The sequence below is a fragment of the Saimiri boliviensis genome, chromosome 5 (assembly GCF_048565385.1).
Source record: "Saimiri boliviensis isolate mSaiBol1 chromosome 5, mSaiBol1.pri, whole genome shotgun sequence".
NCBI lineage: Eukaryota > Metazoa > Chordata > Mammalia > Primates > Cebidae > Saimiri > Saimiri boliviensis.
Window position 1 is genome coordinate 103,761,117 of NC_133453.1, and position 23,809 is coordinate 103,784,925.

Genomic DNA, 23,809 nt, shown 5'->3' on the forward strand with positions numbered 1-23,809 from the left:
AATGTGTGTATTCAACTTCCAGAGTTAAACTCATGTGTGTTTGCAGCAGTTCAGAAACCCTTTCTTTGGAGAATGTAGAAACAGTCATTTCCAGCCCTGGAGGCGCATATAAGAGTTAGCAGTAAGAATGCGTTTAAAACACAGAAGACCCGCTTCGTACAAACTGATGTGCTCTGTGTTGGTTCCTTTTAGGAAGTTGCATCTATGTTTAGATTCAGCGAGGGAGAAACACGTTTCTTCTGAAAGCTGCGTTTTGACATTCCAGTGTGGAAGGGAGAACAGGCTGTAAAGAGAAATACCTTGCTCTAAAACCAAAGCGGAGCTATCTAGCAGAATGGTTGTCAATGTGTGTATTCAACTTCCAGAGTTAAACTCATGTGTGTTTGCAGCAGTTCAGAAAACCTTTGTTTGGAGAATGTAGAAAAAGTCATTTCCAGCCCTAGAGACGCATATAAGAGTTAGCAGTAAGAATGCGTTTAAAACACAGAAGACCCGCTTCGTACAAACTGATGTGCTGTGTGTTGGTTCCTTTTAGGCAGTTGCATCTATGTTTAGATTCAGCGAGGGAGAAACACGTTTCTTCTAAAAGCTGCGTTTTGACATTCCAGAGTGGATGGGAGTACAGACTGTAAAGATAAGTATCTTTTTCTAAAACCAAAACGGAGCAATCGAGCAGAATGGTTGTCAATGTGTGTATTCAACTTCTAGAGCTAAACTCATGTGTGTTTGCAGCAGCTCAGAGACCCTTTCTTTGGAGAATGTAGAAACAGTCATTTCCAGCCCTAGAGACGCATATAAGAGTCATCAATAAGAATGCGTTTCAAACACAGAAGACCTGCTTCGTACAAACTGATGTGCTGTGTGTTGGTTCCTTTTAGGAAGTTGCATCTATGTTTAGATTCAGCGAGGGAGAAACACGTTTGTTCTAAAAGCTGCGTTTTGACATTCCAGAGTGGATGGGAGTACAGACTGTAAAGAGAAATACCTTTTTCTAAAACCAAAACGGAGCTATCTAGCAGAATGGTTGTCAATGTGTGTATTCAACTTCTAGAGCTAAACTCATGTGTGTTTGCAGCAGTTCAGAAACCCTTTCTTTGGAGAATGTAGAAACAGTCATTTCCAGCCCTAGAGACGCATATAAGAGATAGCAGTAAGAATGCGTTTAAAACACAGAAGATCCGCTTCGTACAAACTGATGTGCTGTGTGTTGGTTCCTTTTAGGAAGTTGCATCTTTGTTTAGATTCAGCGAGGGAAAAACACTTTTCTTCTAAAAGCTGCGTTTTGATATTCCAGAGTGGAAGGGAGAACAGGCTGTAAAGAGAAATACCTTGCTATAAAACCAAAATGGAACTGTCTAGCAGAATGGTTGTCAATGTGTGTATTCAACTTCCAGAGTTAAACTCATGTGTGTTTGCAGCAGTTCAGAAACCCTTTCTTTGGAGAATGTAGAAACAGTCATTTCCAGCCCTAGAGACGCATATAAGGGTTGGCAGTAAGAATACGTTTAAAACACAGAAGACCCGCTTCGTACAAACTCATCTGCTGTGTGTTGGTTCCTTTTAGGAAGTTGCATCTATGTTTATATTCAGCGAGGTAGAAACACGTTTCTTCTAAAAGCTGCGTTTTGACATTCCAAAGTGGATGGGAGTACAGACTGTAAAGAGAAATATCTTTGTCATAAACCAAAACGGAGCTATCTAGCAGAATGCTTGTGAATGTGTGTATTCAACTCCTAGAGTTAAACTCACGTGTGTTTGCAGCAGTTCAGAAACCCTTTCTTTGGAGAATGTAGAAACAGTCATTTCCAGCCCCAGAGACGCATATAAGAGTTAGCAGTAAGAATGCGTTTAAAACACAGAAGACCTGCTTCGTACAAACTGATGTGCTGTGTGTTGGTTACTTTTAGGAAGTTGCATCTATGTTTAGATTCAGCGAGGGAGAAACACGTTTCTTCTAAAAGCTGCGTTTTGACATTCCAGAGTGGTTGGGAGAACAGGATGTAAAGAGAAATACCTTGCTCTAAAACCAAAACGGAGCTACCTAGCACAATGGCTGTCAAAGTGTTTATTCAACTTCCATAGATAAAGTGATGTGTGTTTGCAGCAGTTCGGAAACCCTTTCTTTGGAGAATGTAGAAACAGTCATTTCCAGCCCTAGTGACGCATATAAGGGTTAACAGTCAGAATGCCTTCAAAACACAGAAGAGCCTCTTCGTACAAACTCATCTGCTGTGTGTTGGTTCCTTTTAGGAAGTTGCATCTACATTTAGATTCAGCGAGGTAGAAAAACGTTTCTTCTAAAAGCTGCGTTTTGACATTCCAGAGTGGATGGGAGTACAGACTGTAAAGAGAAATATCTTAGTCATAAACCAAAACGGAGCTATCTAGCAGAATGCTTGTGAATGTGTGTATTCAACTCCTAGAGTTAAACTCACGTGTGTTTGCAGCAGTTCAGAAACCCTTTCTTTGGAAAATGTAGAAACAGTCATTTGCATCCCTAGAGAGGCATATAAGAGTTAGCAGTAAGAATGAATTTAAAACACAGAAGACCCGCTTTGTACAAACTGATCTGCTGTGAGGTGGTTCCTTTTAGGAAGTTGCATCTATGTTTAGATTCAGCGAGGTAGAAGCACGTTTCTTCGAAAAGCTGCGTTTGTACATTACAGCGGGGATGGGAGAACCGAATGTAAAGAGAAATACCTTGCTCTAAAACCAAAACGGAGCTATCTAGCAGAATCGTTGTCAATGTGTTTATTCAACTTCCAGAGTTTAAGTGATGTGTGTTTGCAGCAGTTCAATAAGCCCTTCTTTGGAGAATGTAGAAACAGTCATTTCCAGCCCTAGAGACGCATATAAGATTTAGCAGTAAGAATGCGTTTAAAACACAGAAGACCCGCTTCGTACAAACTGATGTGCTGTGTGTTGGTTCCTTTTAGGAAGTTGCATCTATGTTTAGATTCAGCGAGGGAGAAACACGTTTCTTCTAAAAGCTGCCTTTTGACATTCCAGAGTGGATGGGAGAACAGGCTGTAAAGAGAAATACCTTGCTCTAAAACCAAAACGGAGCTATCTAGCAGAGTGGTTGTCAATGTGTGTATTCAACTGCCAGAGATAAACTCACGTGTGTTTGCAGCAGTTCATAAACCCTTTCTTTGGAGAATGTAGAAACAGTCATTTCCAGCCGTAGAGACGCATATAAGAGTTAGCAGTAATAATGTGTTTAAAACACAGAAGACCCGTTTCGTACAAACTGATGTGCTGTGTGTTGGTTCCTTTTAGGAAGTTGCATCTATGTTTAGATTCAGCGAGAAAGAAACACGTTTCTTCTAAAAGCTGCGTTTTGACATTCCAGAGTGGATGGGAGAACAGGCTGTAAAGAGAAATACCTTGCTCTAAAACCAAAACGGAGCTATCTAGCAGAATGGTTGTCAATGTGTTTATTCAACATCCAGAGTTAAACTCATGTGTGTTTGCAGCAGTTCAGAAACCCTTTCTTTGGAGAATGTAGAAACATTCATTTCCAGCCCTAGAGACGCATATAGGAGTTAGCAGTTAGAATGCGTTTAAAACACAGAAGACCCGCTTCGTACAAACTGATGTGCTGTGTGTTGGTTCCTTTTAGGAAGTTGCATCTATGTTTAGATTCAGCGAGGGAGAAACACGTTTCTTCTAAAAGCTTCATTTTGACATTCTAGGGTGGATGGGAGAACAGGCTGTATAGAGAAATACCTTGCTCTAAAACCAAAACGGAGCTATCTAGCAGAGTGGTTGTCAAAATGTGTATTCAACTGCCAGAGATAAACTCACTTGTGTTTGCAGCAGTTCATAAACCCTTTTTTGGAGAATGTAGAAACAGTCATTTCCAGCCGTAGAGACGGATATAAGAGTTAGCAGTAAGAATGCGTTTAAAACACAGAAGACCCGCTTCGTAGAAACTGATGTGCTGTGTGTTGGTTCCTTTTAGGAAGTTGCATCTATGTTTAGATTCTGCGAGGGAGAAACACGTTTCTTCTAAAAGCTGCGTTTTGACATTCCAGAGTGAATGGGAGTATAGACTGTAAAGAGAAATACCTTTTTGTAAAACCAAAACGGAGCTATCTAGCAGAATGGTTGTCAATGTGTGTATTCAACTTCTAGAGCTAAACTCATGTGTGTTTGCAGCAGTTCAGAAACCCTTTCTTTGGAGAATGTAGAAACAGTCATTTCCAGCCCTAGAGACGCATATAAGAGTTAGCAGTAAGAATGCGTTTAAAACACAGAAGACCCGCTTCGTACAAATTGATGTGCTGTGTGTTGGTTCCTTTTAGGAAGTTGCATCTTTGTTTAGATTCAGCGAGGGAAAAACAGTTTTCTTCTAAAAGCTGCGTTTTGATATTCCAGAGTGGAAGGGAGAACAGGCTGTAAAGAGAAATACCTTGCTATAAAACAAAAACGGAAGTGTCTAGCAGAATGGTTGTCAATGTGTGTATTCAACTTCCAGAGTTAAACTCATGTGTGTTTGCAGCAGTTCAGAAACCCTTTCTTTGGAGAATGTAGAAACAGTCATTTCCAGCCCTAGAGACGCATATAAGAGTTATCTGTAAGAATGCGTTTAAAACACAGAAACCGACTTCGTACAAACTGATGTGCTGTGTGTTGGTTCCTTTTAGGAAGTTGCATCTATGTTTAGATTCAGCGAGGGAGAAACACGTTTCTTCTAAAAGCTGCGATTTGACATTCCAGAGTGGATGGGAGTACAGAGTGTAAAGAGAAATATCTTTGTCTAAAACCCAAACGGAGCTATCTAGCAGAATGGTTGTCAATGTGAGTATTCAACTTCTAGAGCTAAATTCACGTGTGTTTGCAGCAGTTCACAAACCCTTTCTTTGGAGAATGTAGAAAAAGTCATTTCCAGCCCTAGAGACACATATAAGATTTAGCAGTAAGAACGCGTTTAAAACACAGAAAACCCGCTTCTTACAAACTGATGTGCTCTGTGTTGGTTCCTTTTACGAAGTTGCATCTATGTTTACATTCAGCGAGGGAGAAACACGTTTCTTCTAAAAGCTGCGTTTTGACATTCCAGAGTGGATGGGAGAACAGGCTGTAAAGAGAAATAACTTGCTCTAAAACCAAAACGGAGCTATCTAGCAGAAGGGTTGTCAATGTGTGTATTCAACTTCCAGAGATAAACTCATGTGTGTTTGCAGCAGTTCAGAAACCCTTTCTTTGCAGAATGTAGAAACAGTCATTTCCAGCCCTAGAGACGCATATAAGAGTTAGCAGTAAGAATGCGTTTTAAACACAGACACCCGCTTCGTACAAACTGATGTGCTGTGTGTTGGTTCCTTTTAGGAAGTTGCATCTATGTTTAGATTCAGCGAGGGAGAAACACGTTTCTTCTAAAAGCTGCGTTTTGACATTCCAGAGTGGAAGGGAGAACAGGCTGTAAAGAGAAATACCTTGCTCTAAAACCAAAACGGAGCTATCTAGCAGAGTGGTTGTCAATGTGTGTATTCAACTTCCAGAGTTAAACTCATGTGTGTTTGCAGCAGTTCAGAAACCCTTTCTTTGGAGAATGTAGAAACAGTCTTTTCCAGCCCCAGAGACGCATATAAGAGTTAGCAGTAAGAATGCGTTTAAAACACAGAAGACCCGCTTCGTACAAACTGATGTGCTGTGTGTTGGTTCCTTTTAGGCAGTTGCATCTATGTTTAGATTCAGCGAGGGAGAAACACGTTTCTTCTAAAAGCTGCGTTTTGACATTTCAGAGTGGATGGGAGTACAGACTGTAAAGATAAGTATCTTTTTCTAAAACCAAAACGGAGCGATAGAGCAGAATGGTTGTCAATGTGTGTATTCAACTTCTAGAGCTAAACTCATGTGTGTTTGCAGCAGCTCAGAGACCCTTTCTTTGGAGAATGTAGAAACAGTCATTTCCAGCCCTAGAGACGCATATAAGAGTCAGCAATAAGAATGCGTTTCAGGACAACGACTTTCAAGATGGCCGCCTAAGAACAGCTCAGGACTTCAGCTCCCAGTGAAAGTGCAGAGGGTGAGTGGACGCCGCATTTCCAGACGAACTCTTATTGCCCACAGACCAGGAGATACCCAGGCAGAGGGGTCGCCAGCGTCGCAGTCCCAGCCGGTGCGGCTGTTTTGGCCCCCGCGGGGCTGATTCCGCCCGCGCGGCTGCTGTGACCACTCCCTGTTGCTGCCGTTCTCCGTAAAAAAGCCACTGGTCTGGGAGCCCTCTTAGCTGGCGAGCAGAGCCCTGAGACAGCAGAATAGCCCATTCATCTGAAATAGCGAGCCAGGCCAGGAGATTCCTAGGCAAAAAATCCGCCAGGAGCCGGCGCCGCGGTTCGAGCCGACTCCGTGAGTCGCAGCACGGGAGATCCCGGCGCCTTTTCAACAAGCGACCGGAACGCGGGGTCGTTCAACTTAAAAGAAAAGACTCTGAGTCAGGGAGCCAGGTGATCAGGCTCGGTTGGTCCCACCCCTCCACCCCCAACAACAACGAAAACAAAAACAGTAATTGGAAACCCTCTGGGTTGAGCCCTTCAAACCAAGCACAGCTGAACCGGGATGGTCCGGCTCCGTGGGGGAGGGGCTTCCGCCATTACTGAGACTCTCCACCGCTACGGAGGCAGGCTGCCGTTGCCGAGGCAACCCGCCGTTGCCGAGGCAACCTGCCACAACAGAGAGAGTCCGCCATAACAGAGGCGGGGCCACCATTGCCCAGACAGTTCTAACTACGCCCATATAAAAAGGACTACAGGGAAGAGCTCAGGGCAGCTGGGCGGAGCCCACAGCAGCTCAGCAAAGCCCCTGTGGGCAGGCAGAGGCTAGGCCTGCTGCTAGCTGGGCGGGTCCGACCTGAAAAAAAAAAAAATCAAAAAAGGCAGTAGTGCAACGGAAACTCATAAAGCTCCAACTCCCTGGGACAGAGACAGACAACAGGTGGATAAACCCACAAAAATGGGTAGAAACCAGCGTAAAAAGGATGAAAACTCCCGAAACCAGAACACCTCTCCTCCTAAAAGTGATCACAACTCCTCACCAGCAAGGGAACCAGACCGGATGGAGAAGGAGGGTGATGAAATGACAGAATCAGACTTCAGAAGATGGGTAGTAAGAAACTACAATGAGCTAAAAGAACATGTTCTAACCCATCGCAAAGAAAATAGGAACCTTGAAAAAAGATTGGACGAACTGCTGACGAGAATGGACAGCATAGAGAGGAGAATAAGTGAATTGATGGAGCTGAAAAACGCAACACGAGAACTTCGTGAAGCATGCACAAGCTTCAACAGCCGAATTGACCAAGCAGAAGAAAGGATATCAGAGGTCGAAGACCAACTCAATGAAATAAAAAGAGAAGGCAAGAACAGAGAAAAAAGCGCAAAAAGGAATGAACAAAATCTTCAAGAAATGTGGGACTATGTGAAAAGACCTAATCTACGTCTGATAGGTGTACCTGAATGTGATGAAGAGAATGAATCCAAGCTGGAAAATACTCTTCAGGATATTATCCAGGAAAACTTCCCCAACCTAGCAAGGCAGACCAATATTCAAATCCAGGAAATACAGAGAACACCACAGAGATATTCCTCAAGAAGAGCAACCCCAAGGCACATAATCGTCAGATTCACCAGGGTTGAAATGAAAGAGAAAATGCTAAGGGCAGCCAGAGAGAAAGGTCGGGTTACCCACAAAGGGAAGCCCATTAGACTCACAGCAGATCTCTCAGCAGAAACCCTACAAGCCAGAAGAGACTGGGGGCCAATATTCAACATCCTTAAAGAAAAGAACTTTCAACCCAGAATCTCCTATCCAGCCAAACTCAGCTTCATAAGTGAAGGAAAAATAAAATCCTTTGTGAACAAGCAAGCACTCAGAGATTTCATCACCACCAAACCTGCTCTACAAGAACTCCTGAAAGAGGCTCTACACATATAAAGGAACAACCAGTACCAGCCACTCCAAAAACACACCAAATGGTAAAAAAGCAGCAACACAATCAAGAATCTGCATCAACTAACCAACAAAACAGCCAGGTAGCATCAAAATGACAGCATCAAATTCACACATAACAATACTATCCCTAAATGTCAATGGACTAAATGCCCCAATCAAAAGACACAGACTGGCAAATTGGATAAAAAGCCAAAACCCATCAGTGTGCTGTATCCAGGAAACCCATCTTACATGCAAGGATACACAAAGGCTCAAAATAAAGGGATGGAGGAAGATCTACCAAGCAAATGGAGAGCAAAAAAAGGCAGGAGTTGCAATTCTCATCTCTGATAAAATAGACTTTAAAGCAACAAAGATCAAAAGAGACAAAGAAGGACATTACATAATGGTAAAAGGATCACTGCAACAAGAAGAGCTAACGATCCTAAATATATATGCACCCAATACAGGAGCACCCAGATACATAAGGCAAGTTCTTAATGACTTACAAAGAGACTTAGACTCCCACACAATAATAGTGGGAGACTTTAACACCCCATTGTCAATATTAGACAGATCAACCAGACAGAAAATCAACAAGGATATCCAGGACCTGAACACAGACCTGGAACGAGCAAACCTAATAGACATTTACAGAACTCTCCACCCCAAATCCACAGAATATACATTCTTCTCAGCACCACATCACACCTACTCTAAAATTGACCACATAATTGGCAATAAATCACTCCTCAGCAAATGCAAAAGAACAGAAATCATAACAAACAGTCTCTCAGACCACAGTGCAATCGAGTTAGAACTCAGAATGCAGAAACTAACTCAGAACCACACAGCTTCATGGAAACTGAACAACTTGCTCTTGAATGTTGACTGGATAAACAATGAAATGAAGGCAGAAATAAAGATGTTCTTCGAAACCAATGAGAACGAAGACACAACATACCAGAATCTCTGGGACACATTTAAAGCAGTCTCTAGAGGAAAATATATAGCAATGAGTGCCCACATGAGAAGAAAGGAGAGATCTAAAATTGACACCCTATCATCAAAATTGAAAGAGCTAGAGGAGCAAGATCAAAAAAACTCAAAACCTAGCAGAAGACAAGAAATAACTAAGATCAGAGCAGAACTGAAGGAAATAGAGACACAAAAAACTCTTCAAAAAATCAATAAATCCAGGAGCTGGTTTTTTGAAAAGATCAACAAAATAGACAGACCACTAGCCAGATTAATAAAAAAGAAAAGAGAGAATAACCAAATTGATGCAATAAAAAACGATAAAGGGGATATCACCACAGATTCCACAGAAATCCAAACCATCATCAGAGATTATTACAAACAACTCTATGCACATAAACTAGTAAACCTGGAAGAAATTGATATATTCCTGGACACCTGCAACCTCCCAAGCCTAAACCTGGAAGAAGCCGAAACCCTGAATAGACCAATAACATGGTCTGAAGTCGAGGCAGCAATAAAGAGCCTACCACCCAAAAAAAGCCCAGGTCCAGATGGGTTCACAGCTGAATTCTACCAGACATACAAGGAGGAGCTGATACCATTCCTTCTGAAACTATTCCAGACAATCCAAAAAGAGGGAATCCTTCCCAAATCATTTTACGAGACAAACATCATCCTGATACCAAAACCCGGCAGAGACTCAACAAGAAAAGAAAATTTCAGGCCAATATCCATGATGAACATAGATGCAAAAATCTTCAATAAAATACTGGCAAACCGATTGCAACAGCATATCAAAAAGCTCATCCACCATGATCAAGTAGGATTCATCCCGGGGATGCAAGGCTGGTTCAACATACGCAAGTCCATAAACGTAATTCACCACATAAACAGAACCAAAGACAAAAACCACATGATTATCTCGATTGATGCAGAGAAGGCTTTTGACAAAATTCAACAACCCTTTATGCTAAAAACCCTCAATAAACTAGGTATTGACGGAACGTATCTCAAAACAATAAAAGCTATTTACGACAAACCAACAGCCAATATCATACTGAATGGGCAAAAACTGGAAGCATTCCCTTTGAAATCTGGCACTAGACAAGGATGCCCTCTCTCACCACTCCTATTCAATATAGTACTGGAAGTTCTAGCCAGAGCAATCAGGCAAGAAAAAGAAATAAAGGGTATCCAAATTGGAAAGGAGGAAATCAAATTGTCTCTATTTGCAGATGACATGATTGTATATCTGGAAGACCCCATCATCTCAGCCCAAAATCTCCTGAAACTGATAAACAACTTCAGCAAAGTCTCAGGATACAAAATCAACGTGCAAAAATCACAAGCATTCCTATACACCAGTAATAGACTTCAAGAGAGCCAAATCAAGAACGAACTGCCATTCACAATTGCTACAAAGAGAATAAAGTACCTAGGAATACAACTAACAAGGAACGTAAAGGACCTCTTCAAGGAGAACTACAAGCCATTGCTCAACGAAATAAGAGAGGATACAAACAGATGGAGAAACATTCCATGTTCATGGTTAGGAAGAATCAACATCGTGAAAATGGCCATACTGCCCAAAGTAATTTACAGATTCAATGGTATTCCCATCAAGCTACCAATGACCTTCTTCACAGAACTGGAAAAAAACACCTTAAACTTCATATGGAACCAAAAGAGAGCCCGCATAGCCAAGTCAATTCTAAGCAAAAAGAACAAAGCAGGAGGCATCACACTACCGGACTTCAAACTATACTACAAGGCTACAGTAATCAAAACAGCATGGTACTGGTACCAAAACAGAGATATAGACCAATGGAACAGAACAGAGGCCTCACAGGAAATACAACATACCCACAACCATCTGATCTTCGACAAACCTGACAAAAACAAGAAATGGGGAAAGGACTCCCTGTTTAATAAATGGTGTTGGGAAAACTGGCTAGCCATGTGCAGAAAGCAGAAACAGGACCCCTTCCTGACACCTTACACCAAAATTAACTCCAGATGGATTAAAGACTTAAACATCAGACCTAATACCATAAAAACCTTAGAAGAAAATCTAGGCAAAACCATTCAGGACATAGGTGTAGGCAAGGACTTCATGACCAAAACGCCAAAAGCAATGGCAACAAAAGCCAAAATAGACAAATGGGACCTAATCAAACTCCACAGCTTCTGCACGGCAAAAGAAACAGTCAGTAGAGTGAATCGGCAACCAACAGAATGGGAAAAAATTTTTGCAGTCTACCCATCTGACAAGGGGCTGATATCCAGAATTTACAAAGAACTAAAGCAGATCTACAAGAAAAAAACAAACAAGCCCATTCAAAAATGGGCAAAGGATATGAACAGATACTTTACAAAAGAAGACATACAGGAGGCCAACAAACATATGAAAAAATGCTCATCATCACTGGTCATCAGAGAAATGCAAATCAAAACCACATTGAGATACCATCTCACACCAGTTAGAATGGCGATCATTAAAAAATCGGGAAACAACAGATGCTGGAGAGGATGTGGAGAAATAGGAACACTTTTACACTGTTGGTGGGAATGTAAATTAATTCAACCATTGTGGAAGACAGTGTGGCGATTCCTCACATTTGACCCAGCAATCCCATTACTGGGTATATATCCAAAGGATTATAAATCATTCTACTACAAGGACACGTGCACACGAATGTTCATTGCAGCACTGTTTACAATAGCAAAGACCTGGAACCAACCCAAATGCCCAACGATGATAGACTGGATAGGGAAAATGTGGTACATATACACCATGGAATATTATGCAGCCATCAAAAACGATGAGTTCACGTCCTTTATAGGGACATGGATGAACCTGGAAACCATCATTCTCAGCAAACTGACACAAGAGCAGAAAATCAAACACCGTATATTCTCGCTCATAGGCGGGTGTTGAACAATGAGAACACATGGACACAGGGAGGGGAGCACTACACACTGGGGTCCGTTGGGGGGAAATGGGGGAGGGGCGGGGGGTGGGGAGGTGGGAAGAGATAGCATGGGGAGAAATGACAGATACAGGTGAGGGGACGGAAGGCAGCAAAGCACACTGCCATGTGTGTACCTATGCAACAATCTTGCATGTTCATCACATGTACCCCAAAACCTAAAATGCAATAAAAAAAAAAATAAGGAAGAAAGAAAGAAAGAAAGAAAGAAAAAGAAAAAAAAAAAAAGAATGCGTTTCAAACACAGAAGACCTGCTTCGTACAAACTGATGTGCTGTGTGTTGGTTCCTTTTAGGAAGTTGCATCTATGTTTAGATTCAGCGAGGGAGAAACACGTTTGTTCTAAAAGCTGCGTTTTGACATTCCAGAGTGGAGTTAGCAGTAAGAATGCGTTTAAAACACAGAAGACCCGCTTCGTACAAACTGATGTGCTGTGTGTTGGTTCCTTTTAGGAAGTTGCATCTATGTTTAGATTCTGCGAGGGAGAAACACGTTTCTTCTAAAAGCTGCGTTTTGACATTCCAGAGTGGATGGGAGTACAGACTGTAAAGAAAAATACCTTTTTCTAAAACCAAAACGGAGCTATCTAGCAGAATGGTTGTCAATGTGTGTATTCAACTTCTAGAGCTAAACTCATGTGTGTTTGCAGCAGTTCAGAAACCCTTTCTTTGGAGAATGTAGAAACAGTCATTTCCAGCCCTAGAGACGCATATAAGAGTTAGCTGTAAGAATGCGTTTAAAACACAGAAACTGACTGCGTACAAACTGATGTGCTGTGTGTTGGTTCCTTTTAGGAAGTTGCATCTATGTTTAGATTCAGCGAGGGAGAAACACGTTTCTTCTAAAAGCTGCGTTTTGACATTCCAGAGTGGATGGGAGAACAGGCTGTAAAGAGAAATACCTTGCTCTAAAACCAAAACGGAGCTATCTAGCAGAATGTTTGTCAATGTGTGTATTCAACTTCCAGAGATAAACTCATGTGTGTTTGCAGCACTTCAGAAACCCTTTCTTTGAAGAATGTAGAAACAGTCATTTCCAGCCCCAGAGACGCATATAAGAGTTAGCAGTAAGAATGCTTTTAAAACACAGAAACCCGCTTCGTACAAACTGATGTGCTGTGTGTTGGTTCCTTTCAGGAAGTTGCATCTATGTTTAGATTCAGCGAGGGAGAAACACGTTTCTTCTAAAAGCTGCGACTTGACATTCCAGAGTGGATGGGAGTACAGACTGTAAAGAGAAATATCTTTGTCTAAAACCAAAACGGAGCTATCTAGCAGAATGGTTGTCAATGTGAGTATTCAACTTCTAGAGCTGAATTCACGTGTGTTTGCAGCAGTTCACAAACCCTTTCTTTGGAGAATGTAGAAAAAGTCATTTCCATCCCTAGAGACACATATAAGTGTTAGCAGTAAGAATGCGTTTAAAACACAGAAGACCCGCTTCTTACAAACTGATGTGCTCTGTGTTGGTTCCTTTTACGAAGTTGCATCTATGTTTAGATTCAGCGAGGGAGAAACACGTTTCTTCTAAAAGCTGCGTTTTGACATTCCAGAGTGGATGGGAGAACAGGCTGTAAAGAGAAATACCTTGCTCTAAAACCAAAACGGAGCTATCTAGCAGAAGGGTTGTCAATGTGTGTATTCAACTTCCAGAGATAAACTCATGTGTGTTTGCAGCAGTTCAGAAACCCTTTCTTTGCAGAATGTAGAAACAGTCATTTCCAGCCCTAGAGACGCATATAAGAGTTAGCAGTAAGAATGCGTTTTAAACACAGAAACCCGATTCGTACAAACAGATGTGCTGTGTGTTGGTTCCTTTTAGGAAGTTGCATCTATGTTTAGATTCAGCGAGGGAGAAACACGTTTCTTCTAAAAGCTGCGTTTTGACATTCCAGAGTGGAAGGGAGAACAGGCTGTAAAGAGAAATACCTTGCTCTAAAACCAAAACGGAGCTATCTAGCAGAGTGGTTGTCAATGTCTGTATTCAACTTCCAGAGTTAAACTCATGTGTGTTTGCAGCAGTTCAGAAACCCTTTCTTTGGAGAATGTAGAAACAGTCATTTCCAGCCCCAGAGACGCATATAAGAGTTAGCAGTAAGAATGAGTTTAAAACACAGAAGACCCGCTTCGTACAAATTGATGTGCTGTGTGTTGGTTCCTTTTAGGCAGTTGCATCTATGTTTAGAATCTGCGAGGGAGAAACACGTTTCTTCCAAAAGCTGCGTTTTGACATTCCAGAGTGGATGGGAGTACAGACTGTAAAGATAAGTATCTTTTTCTAAAACCAAAACGGAGCGATCGAGCAGAATGGTTGTCAATGTGTGTATTCAACTTCTAGAGCTAAACTCATGTGTGTTTGCAGCAGCTCAGAGACCCTTTCTTTGGAGAATGTAGAAACAGTCATTTCCAGGCCTAGAGACGCATATAAAAGTCAGCAATAAGAAAGCGTTTCAAACACAGAAGACCTGCTTTGTACAAACTGATGTGCTGTGTGTTGGTTCCTTTTAGGAAGTTGCATCTATGTTTAGATTCAGCGAGGGAGAAACACGTTTGTTCTAAAAGCTGCGTTTTGACATTCCAGAGTGGAAGGGAGAACAGGCTGTAAAGAGAAATACCTTGCTCTAAAACCAAAACGGAGCTATCTAGCAGAATGGTTGTCAATGTGTATATTCAACTTCCAGAGTTAAACTCATGTGTGTTTGCAGCAGTTCAGAAACCCTTTCTTTGGAGAATGTAGAAACAGTCATTTCCAGCCCCAGAGACGCATATAAGAGTTAGCAGTAAGAATGCGTTTAAAACACAGAAGACCCGCTTCGTACAAACTGATGTGCTGCGTGTTGGTTCCTTTTAGGAAGTTGCATCTATGTTTAGATTCTGCGAGGGAGAAACACGTTTCTTCTAAAAGCTGCATTTTGACATTCCAGAGTGGATGGGAGTACAGACTGTAAAGAGAAATACCTTTTTCTAAAACCAAAACGGAGCTATCTAGCAGAATGGTTGTCAATGTGTGTATTCAACTTCTAGAGCTAAACTCATGTGTGTTTGCAGCAGTTCAGAAACCCTTTCTTTGGAGAATGTAGAAACAGTCATTTCCAGCCCTAGAGACGCATATAAGAGTTAGCAGTAAGAATGCGTTTAAAACACAGAAGACCTGCTTCGTACAAACTGATGTGCTGTGTGTTGGTTCCTTTTAGGAAGTTGCATCTTTGTTTAGATTCAGCGAGGGAAAAACACTTTTCTTCTAAAAGCTGCGTTTTGATATTCCAGAGTGGAAGGGAGAACAGGCTGTAAAGAGAAATACCTTGCTATAAAACCAAAATGGAACTGTCTAGCAGAATGGTTGTCAATGTGTGTATTCAACTTCCAGAGTTAAACTCATGTGTGTTTGCAGCAGTTCAGAAACCCTTTCTTTGGAGAATGTAGAAACAGTCATTTCCAGCCCTAGAGACGCATATAAGAGTTAGCTGTAAGAATGCGTTTAAAACACAGAAACCGACTTCGTACAAACTGATGTGCTGTGTGTTGGTTCCTTTTAGGAAGTTGCATCTATGTTTAGATTCAGCGAGGGAGAAACACGTTTCTTCTAAAAGCTGCGTTTTGACATTCCAGAGTGGATGGGAGAACAGGCTGTAAAGGAAAATACCTTGCTCTAAAACCAAAACGGAGCTATCTAGCAGAATGTTTGTCAATGTGTGTATTCAACTTCCAGAGATAAACTCATGTGTGTTTGCAGCACTTCAGAAACCCTTTCTTTGAAGAATGTAGAAACAGTCATTTCCAGCCCCAGAGACGCATATAAGAGTTAGCAGTAAGAATGCTTTTAAAACACAGAAACCCGCTTCGTACAAACTGATGTGCTGTGTGTTGGTTCCTTTCAGGAAGTTGCATCTATGTTTAGATTCAGCGAGGGAGAAACACGTTTCTTCTAAAAGCTGCGATTTGACATTCCAGAGTGGATGGGAGTACAGACTGTAAAGAGAAATATCTTTGTCTAAAACCAAAACGGAGCTATCTAGCAGAATGGTTGTCAATGTGAGTATTGAACTTCTAGAGCTGAATTCACGTGTGTTTGCAGCAGTTCACAAACCCTTTCTTTGGAGAATGTAGAAAAAGTCATTTCCATCCCTAGAGACACATATAAGTGTTAGCAGTAAGAATGCGTTTAAAACACAGAAGACCCGCTTCTTACAAACTGATGTGCTCTGTGTTGGTTCCTTTTACGAAGTTGCATCTATGTTTAGATTCAGCGAGGGAGAAACACGTTTCTACTAAAAGCTGCGTTTTGACATTCCAGAGTGGATGGGAGAACAGGCTGTAAAGAGAAATACCTTGCTCTAAAACCAAAACGGAGCTATCTAGCAGAAGGGTTGTCAATGTGTGTATTCAGCTTCCAGAGATAAACTCATGTGTGTTTGCAGCAGTTCAGAAACCCTTTCTTTGCAGAATGTAGAAACAGTCATTTCCAGCCCTAGAGACGCATATAAGAGTTAGCAGTAAGAATGCGTTTTAAACACAGACACCCGCTTCGTACAAACTGATGTGCTGTGCGTTGGTTCCTTTTAGGAAGTTGCATCTATGTTTAGATTCAGCGAGGGAGAAACACGTTTGTTCTAAAAGCTGGGTTTTGACATTCCAGAGTGGAAGGGAGAACAGGCTGTAAAGAGAAATACCTTGCTCTAAAACCAAAACGGAGCTATCTAGCAGAATGGTTGTCAATGTGTGTATTCAACTTCCGGAGTTAAACTCATGTGTGTTTGCAGCAGTTCAGAAACCCTTTCTTTGGAGAATGTAGAAACAGTCATTTCCAGCCCCAGAGACGCATATAAGAGTTAGCAGTAAGAATGCGTTTAAAACACAGAAGACCCGCTTCGTACAAACTGATGTGCTGTGTGTTGGTTCCTTTTAGGAAGTTGCATATATGTTTAGATTCAGCGAGGGAGAAACACGTTTGTTCTAAAAGCTGCGTTTTGACATTCCAGAGTGGAAGGGAGAACAGGCTGTAAAGAGAAATACCTTGCTCTAAAACCAAAACGGAGCTATCTAGCAGAAGGGTTGTCAATGTGTATATTCAACTTCCAGAGTTAAACTCATGTGTGTTTGCAGAGGTTCAGAAACCCTTTCTTTGGAGAATGTAGAAACAGTCATTTCCAGCCCCAGAGACGCATATAAGAGTTAGCAGTAAGTATGCGTTTAAAACACAGAAGACCCGCTTCGTACAAACTGATGTGCTGTGTGTTGGTTCCTTTTAGGAAGTTGCATCTTTGTTTAGATTCAGCGAGGGAAAAACACTTTTTTTCTAAAAGCTGCGTTTTGATATTCCAGAGTGGAAGGGAGAACAGGCTGTAAAGAGAAATACCTTGCTATAAAACCAAAATGGAACTGTCTAGCAGAATGGTTGTCAATGTGCGTATTCAACTTCCAGAGTTAAACTCATGTGTGTTTGCAGCAGTTCAGAAACCCTTTCTTTGGAGAATGTAGAAACAGTCATTTCCAGCCCTAGAGATGCATATAAGAGTTAGCTGTAAGAATGCGTTTAAAACACAGAAACCGACTGCGTACAAACTGATGTGCTGTGTGTTGGTTCCTTTTAGGAAGTTGCATCTATGTTTAGATTCAGCGAGGGAGAAACACGTTTCTTCTAAAAGCTGCGTTTTGACATTCCAGAGTGGATGGGAGAACAGGCTGTAAAGATAAATACCTTGCTCTAAAACCAAAACGGAGCTATCTAGCAGAATGTTTGTCAATGTGTGTATTCAACTTCCAGAGATAAACTCATGTGTGTTTGCAGCACTTCAGAAACCCTTTCTTTGAAGAATGTAGAAACAGTCATTTCCAGCCCCAGAGACGCATATATGAGTTAGCAGGAAGAATGCTTTTAAAACACAGAAACCCGCTTCGTACAAACTGATGTGCTGTGTGTTGGTTCCTTTCAGGAAGTTGCATCTATGTTTAGATTCAGCGAGGGAGAAACACGTTTCTTCTAAAAGCTGCGTCTCTATGGCTGGAAATGACTGTTTCTGCATTCTCCAAAGAAAGGGTTTCTGAACTGCTGCAAACACACGTGAGTTTATCTATAGAAGTTGAATACACACATTGACAACCATTCTGCTAGATAGCTTCGTTTTTGTTTTAGACACAGATATTTCTCTTTACAGTCTGTACTCCCATCCACTCTAGAATGTCAAGACGCAGCTTTTAGAAGAAACGTGTTTCTCCCTCGCTGAATCAAAACATAGATGCAACTTCCTAAATGGAACCAACACAGCACATCAGTTTGTACGAAGTCGGTTTCTGTGTTTTAAAAGCATTTTTACTGCTAACTCTTATATGCATGTCTGGGGCTGGAAATGACTGTTTCTACATTCTCCAAAGAAAGGGTTTCTGAACTGCTGCAAACACACATGAGTTTAACTCTAGAAGTTGTATACACACATTGACAACCATTCTGCAAGATAGCTCCGTTTTGGTTTTAGAGCAAAGTATTTCTCTTTGCAGCCTGTTCTCCCATCCACTCTGGAATGTCAAAACACAGCTTTTAGAAGAAACGTGTTTCTCCCTCGCTTAATCTAAACATAGATGTAACTTCCTAAAACGTACCAACACACAGCGCATCAGGTTGTACAAAGCGGGTCTTCTGTGTTTTAAACGCATTCTTACTGCTAACTCTTATATGCGTCTCTAGGGCTGGAAATGACTGTTTCTACATTCTCCAAAGAAAGGGTTTCTGAACTGCTGCAAACACACGAGAGATTAGCTCTAGAAGTTGAATACACACATTGACAACCATTCTGCTAGATAGCTCCGTTTTGGTTTTAGACAAAGATATTTCTCTTTACAGTCTGTACTCCCATTCATTCTGGAATGTCAAAACGCAGCTTTTAGAAGAAACGTGTTTCTCCCTCGCTGAATCTAAACATAGATGCAACTGCCTAAAATGAACCAACACACAGCACATCAGTTTGTACGAAGCGGGTTTTTGTGTTTTAAAAGCATTCTTACTACTAACTCTTATATGCGTCTCTGGGGCTGGAAATGACTGTTTCTACATTCTCCAAAGAAAGGGTTTCTGAACTGCTGAAACACACGTGAGTTTATGTCTGGCAGTTGAATACACACATTGACAACCACTCTGCTAGATAGCTCCGTTTTGGTTTTAGAGCAAGGTATTTCTCTTTACAACCTGTTCTCCCATCCACTCTGGAATGTCAAAACGCAGCTTTTAGAAGAAACGTGTTTCTCCCTCCCTTAATCTAAACATAGATGCAACTTCCTAAAAGGAACAAACCCACAGCACATCAGTTTGTACGAAGCGGGTTTCTGTGTTTTAAACGCATTCTTACTGCTAAATTTTATATGCGTCTCTAGGGCTGGAAATGACTGTTTCTACATTCTCCAAAGAAAGGGTTCCTGAACTGCTGTAAACAAACATGAGTTTAACTCTGGAAGTTGAATACACACATTGACAACCATTCTGCTAGACAGTTCCGTTTTGGTTTTATAGCAAGGTATTTCTCTTTACAGCCTGGTCTCCCTTCAACTCTGGAATGTCAAAACGCAGCTTTTAGAAGAAAGGTCTTTTTCCCTCGCTGAATCTAAACATAGATGCAACTTCCTAAAAGGAACCAACACACAGCACATCAGTTTGTACGAAGCGGGTCTTCTGTGTTTTAAACGCATTCGTACTGCTAACTCCTATATGCGTCCCTAGGGCTGGAAATGACTGTTTCTACATTCTCCAAAGAAAGGGTTTCTGAACTGCTGCAAACACACGTGAGTTTAGCTCTAGAAGTTGAATACAAACATTGACAAACATTCTGCTAGATAGCTCCGTTTTGGTTTTAGACAAAGATATTTCTCTTTACAGTCTTTATTCCATTCCACTCTGGAATGTGAAAATGCAGCTTTTAGAAGAAACGCGTTTCTCCCTCGCTGAATCTAAACATAGATGTAACTTCCTAAAAGGAACCAACACACAGCACATCAGTTTGTAAGAAGCGGGTTTCTGTGTTTTAAATGCATTCTTACTGCTAACTCTTATATGCGTCTCTGGGGCTGGAAATGACTGTTTCTACATTCTCCAAAGAAATGGTTTCTGAACTGCTACAAACACACGTGAGTTTATCTCTGGCAGTTGAATACACACATTGACAACCACTCTGCTAGATAGCTCCGTTTTGGTTTTAGAGTAAGGTATTTCTCTATACAGCCTGTTCTCCCATCCACCCTAGAATGTCAAAACGCAGCTTTTAGAAGAAACGTGTTTCTCCCTCGCTGAATCTCAACATAGATCGAACTTCCTAAAAGAAACCAACACACAGCACATCAGTTTGTACGAAGCGGGTCTTCTGTGTTTTAAACGCATTCTAACTGCTAACTCCTATATGCGTCTCTAGGGCTGGAAATGACTGTTTCTACATTCTCCAAAGAAAGGGTTTCTGAACTGCTGCAAACACACGTGAGTTTAGCTCTAGTAGTTGAATACACACATTGACAACCATTCTGCTAGATAGCTCCGTTTTGGTTTTAGACAAAGATATTTCTCTTTACAGTCTGTACTCCCATCCACTCTAGAATGTCAAGACGCAGCTTTTAGAAGAAACGTGTTTCTCCCTCGCTGAATCTAAACATAGATGCAACTTCCTAAATGGAACCAACACACAGCACATCAGTTTGTACGAAGTGGGTTCCTGTGTTTTAAAAGCATTTTTACTGCTAACTCTTATATGCATCTCTGGGGCTGGAAATGACTGTTTCTACATTCTCCAAAGAAAGGGTTTCTGAACTGCTGTAAACACACATGAATTTAATTCTAGAAGTTGTATACACACATTGACAACCATTCTGCTAGATAGCTCCGTTTTGGTTTTAGAGCAAGGTATTTTTCTTTACAGCCTGTTCTCCCTTCCACTCTGGAATGTCAAAATGCAGCTTTTAGAAGAAACGTGTTCCTTTCTCTCTGAATCTAAACATAGATGTAACTTCCTAAAAGGAACCAACACACAGCACATCAGTTTGTACGAAGCGGGTTTCTGTGTTTTAAAAGCATTCTTACTGCTAACTCTTATATGCGTCTCTGGGCCTGGAAATGACTGTTTCTACATTCTCCAAAGAAAGGGTTTCTGAACTGCTGCAAACACACATGAGTTTAACTCGGGAAGTTGAATACACACATTGACAACCATTCTGCTAGATAGCTCCGTTTTGGTTTTAGAGCAAGGTATTTCTCTTTACAGCCTGTTCTCCCATCCACTCTGGAATGTGAAAACGCAGCTTTTAGAAGAAACGCGTTTCTCCCTCGCTGAATCTAAACATAGATGTAACTTCCTAAAAGGAACCAACACACAGCACATCAGTTTGTACGAAGCGGGTTTCTGTGTTTTAAACGCATTCTTACTGCTAACTCTTATATGCGTCTCTGGGGCTGGAAATGACTGTTTCTACATTCTCCAAAGAAATGGTTTCTGAACTGCTACAAACACACGTGAGTTTATCTCTGGCAGTTGAATACACACATTGACAACCACTCTGCTAGATAGCTTCTTTTTGGTTTTAGAGCAAGGTATTTCTCTTTACAGCCTGTTCTCCCATCCACTCTGGAATGTCAAAACGCAGCTTTTAGAAGAAACGTGTTTCTCCCTCCCTGAATCTAAACATAGATGCAACTTCCTAAAATGAACCAACACACAGCACATCAGTTTGTACGAAGCGGGTTTCTGTGTTTTAAAAGCATTCTTACTGCTAACTCTTAAATGCGTCTCTGGGGCTGGAAATGACTGTTTCTAGATTCTTCAAAGAAAGGGTTTCTGAACTGCTGCAAACACACGTGAGTTTAACTCGGGAAGTTGAATACACACATTGACAACCCTTCTGCTAGATAGCTCCGTTTTGGTTTTAGAGCAAGGTATTTCTCTTTACAGCCTGTTCTCCCATCCACTCTGGAATGTCAAAACGCAGCTTTTAGAAGAAATGTGTTTCTTCCTCGCTGAATCTAAACATAGATGCAACTTCCTAAAAGGAACCAACACACAGCACATCACTTTATACGAAGTCGGTTTCTGTGTTTTAAACGCATTCTTACAGCTAACTCTTATATGCGTCTCTAGGGCTGGAAATGACTGTTTCTACATTTTCCAAAGAAAGGGTTTCTGAACTGCTGCAAACACACATCAGTTTAACTCTGGAAGTTGAATACACACATTGGCAACAATTCTGCTAGACAGTTCCGTTTTGGTTTTATAGCAAGGTATTTTTCTTTACAGCCTGTTCTCCCTTCAACTCTGGAATATCAAAACGCAGCTTTTAGAAGAAAAGTCTTTTTCCCTCGCTGAATCTAAACATAGATGCAACTTCCTAAAAGGAACCAACACACAGCACATCAGTTTGTACGAAGCGGGTCTTCTGTGTTTTAAACGCATTCTTACTGCTAACTCTTATATGCGTCTCTAGGGCTGGAAATGACTGTTTCTACATTCTCCAAAGAAAGGGTTTCTGAACTGCTGCAAACACACGTGAGTTTCGCTCTAGAAGTTGAATACACACATTGACAACCATTCTGCTAGATAGCTCCGTTTTGGTTTTAGAGCAAGGTATTTCTCTTTACAGCCTGTTCTCCCATCCACTCTGGAATGTCAAAACGCAGCTTTTAGAACAAACGTGTTTCTCCCTCCCTGAATCTAAACATAGATGCAAGTTCCTAAAAGGAACCAACACACAGCACATCAGTTGGTACGAAGCGGGTCTTCTGTGTTTTAAACGCATTCTTACTGCTAACTCTTATATGCGTCTCTGGGGCTGGAAATGACTGTTTCTACATTCTCCAAAGAAAGGGTTTCTGAACTGCTACAAACACACGTGAGTTTATCTCTGGCAGTTGAATACACGCATTGAAACCACTCTGCTAGATAGCTCCGTTTTGGTTTTAGAGCAAGGTATTTCTCTATACAGCCTGTTCTCCCATCCACCCTAGAATGTCAAAACACAGCTTTTAGAAGAAACGTGTTTATCCCTCGCTGAATCTAAACATAGATGGAACTTCCTAAAAGAAACCAACACACAGCACATCAGTTTGTACGAAGCGGGTCTTCTGTGTTTTAAACGCATTCTAACTGATAACTCTTATATGTGTCTCTAGGGCTGGAAATGACTGTTTCTACATTCTCCAAAGAAAGGGTTTCTGAACTGCTGCAAACACATGAGAGTTTAGCTCTAGAAGTTGAATACACACATTGACAACCATTCTGCTAGATAGCTCCGTTTTGGTTTTAGACAAAGATATTTCTCTTTACAGTCTGTATTCCCATTCACTCTGGAATGTCAAAACGCAGCTTTTAGAAGAAACGTGTTTCTCCCTCGCTGAATCTAAACATAGATGCAACTTCCTGAAAGGAACCAACACACAGCACATCAGTTTGTACGAAGCGGGTTTCTGTGTTTTAAAAGCATTCTTACTGCTAACTCTTATATGCGTCTCTGGGGCTGGAAATGACTGTTTCTACATTCTCCAAAGAAAGGGTTTCTGAACTGCTGCAAACACACATAAGTTTAACTCTGGAAGTTGAATATACACATTGACAACCAATCTGCTAGACAGCTCCGTTTTGGTTTTAGAGCAAGGTATTTCTCTTTACAGCCTGTTCTCCCTTCCACTCTGGAATGTCAAAACGCAGCTTTTAGAAGAAACGTGTTTCTCCCTCCCTGAATCTAAACATAGATGCAACTTCCTAAAAGGAACCAACACACAGCACATCAGTTTGTACAAAGCGGGTTTCTTTGTTTTAAACGCATTCTTACTGCTAACGCTTATATGCGTCTCTAGGGGTGGAAATGACTGTTTCTACATTCTCCAAAGAAAGGGTTTCTGAACTGCTGCAAATACACATGAGTTTATCTCTGGAAGTTGAA